This window comes from Sardina pilchardus, chromosome 8, assembly GCF_963854185.1.
Source record: "Sardina pilchardus chromosome 8, fSarPil1.1, whole genome shotgun sequence".
Lineage (NCBI taxonomy): Eukaryota > Metazoa > Chordata > Actinopteri > Clupeiformes > Clupeidae > Sardina > Sardina pilchardus.
This window is the reverse complement of record NC_085001.1, coordinates 445,001-447,500: the sequence shown is the minus strand read 5'-3', so window position 1 is coordinate 447,500 and position 2,500 is coordinate 445,001.

The following is a 2,500-nucleotide window of genomic DNA, read 5'->3' as shown; positions in this document are numbered from 1 at the left end:
CTTTTGTCTTGTTATTTTGTAAATTTGTTTGTTTGTTCTTTGTTGCCACGGGTACGCTGGCGACTACGCAACTCAGTTCGGCACTGTCTCTGTGCACGTGAAATGCGCTATGTTTGTGATTGTCTAATGTCTGATGTCTGTAGCCTACAGGAACGCTGTGCGAATACGCCGCTCTGTCTGGCACCTGGCTATTTTGTGTTTTCAATTAATTTGTGAAGCGACCTTGGGTGTCTTGAAAGGCGCTATATCAATAAAATGTATTATTATTATTATTATTACTTTTTTGGTGCGTGTAGATATTTCCATAATACTTGTTGTAATAAGCCTAGCCTGGTATAATGTCAAAATTATTTTTTTATTTAGGCCTATAGGGGTGGGTGATATGGGCAAAAAATAATATCTTGATATTTTTTGTGATTTTGACTATAACGATAATTAGTCGATATCCTTTAAAAAAATGTTTTTTAAAAGTCTGAGTTACTTTACAGCTCATTATTTCTGAGTAGCAACATTACTATTATAATCAATTACCAACCTGTAACTTTTTACTGCCGATGCATTGTCACTCTATGACACATTTGTAATTCTGCCCCCACTTGTGTGTGTGGTAATGATGAAGTCAACCAGCTACATTAGAATAGATGGATATAGGGCTAACCAATTTCCCAAGGGAAACTCTGATGCTGAAATTCTTTTCAAACTTTTACTGTAAAACTAAGCAGAACAACAGAGTACATTTCAGTTATTTCCTTCAATGTTTTGTTAGAGTGCAGTCACGTAGGCTATCATTCCAAGTTACAGAATAGAGACGAATGCGTTAGCTTATGGCTAATGTCTATGAGAAATCCCATAGAAATGCTAACGGTTAGCATAATCGATCAAATTAGATTTTTAGAGCGAACTTCAGTCCATTTACAGCTTGGGCTACATAGGAAGATGTCTTTGTTTACAACAGAATATTAAAATACTCAAGGCTAATGTTTTCTTTCCATACAACAACGTTACCATGTAGGAAAAAACGACTGTTTAACGTATCAATGCCAATTGAACACAGTAGCCGCAAATCCAGTGCAAAACATAAACATACGTGCCTGTGACAATGTGCACCGTGAACATGTGACTTGCACTTGCACTGCTGCAGCCAGTGCCTTCTCTCACTTCTGTTGCACATCTCCTGATTTCGTGAATGTAGGCTATGGAATTTCAATGCGTGATGAGACGCCTGTGACCAGCCTGTGAGCAACGGACTTTTACAGTATAAAATAAATAATAAAAACTGCGTTAATGCGCGATAAAATAATTGTCGCCGTTAAATGCTTGATGAGTTAACGTGATATTAACGCGTTAACGTGCCCAGCCCTAAAAAATGCAGAAAACACCTTCACTGTCCAGCGATGTAGGGCATTTACAGGGTGAGCAGAGGGATCGTCCCTGGAGCCGGTGGTCGCCATCCTATTACAGCTAAGGTTTGTTTACATTCACATTTAACGAACTGCATGTCGCACACTGAAACAAGTTAGTATCAACCAGTGGCATTTTCTCCCGGGAGCTAAGGCCCTATCTTGTCCGACAATCACTATTGTAAATACAGGACTGTTTTGTGCATTCTTTCTTTGTGTGGAGATGTGTGAGGGAGGGAGAGAGAGAGACAGTGCGTGTGTATTGCAGTTACCAATGACCCTCGTCCAGTCTGTTATGTGTTTTACATGGTCTGTAGGTTAGAGTAGGGATAATCAACGACGCGCCGTGCGTTTATAGGAAAATAATGCATGTTCGAAGTGGTAATAAGGACCCGACGCCGCAGGCGGAGGGGACTTTACACTTCGATAAGTGAACAACAAACAACAAACAAATAAATACGTATTCGTCACTTGGCTTCCTCGGAAATGTCCCTTACGCCTCGTCACTGGTATTAACATAGCATTAACAAGTTGACCATGTTCAATTCCACTTATGCATGTGAGAAATCCTAGTCTACTATTCAGTTCAGAGGAGAGCTTAATTTAGTCAAATTGTGTTCGCTCTCGAAAGCTTTGCCCGCGTGTGATTGATCTTGCAAACGCAAACACGCATGCCAGAAATCTCTATCACATATTAATAAATATAAAGACAAACTTGCGCTCACGAAGCAGACGATTAGCCTAAGCCTCAATGCTTGCATAAAACGTCACCTCACTGAATATGAGCCAGTGGACAAGGCCATCAGCAAGTCCATGCAGCACTAGAATGGGCCTGATGTTGAGTTTCGCAAATTACATGTCAACGATATGTGTTGATAACTTTATTGTTACTTTGAGGCTACCAAAGGACGCTGTTGTTCTATTCCTTTCGATTATCCTTTTAATTGTTTCCGCGTGATAGCCGTGGTAGACTACTGGTAGTTCATGTCCAAAATTACTTTTGCTCTGACGTCACGTGGGATGGGTCAATAGGCTATTTAAACGTCCCCTCAGCTGACAATCTAGGTTTTTCTAATTTGAATTGTTTGCTCTGCTTGTGG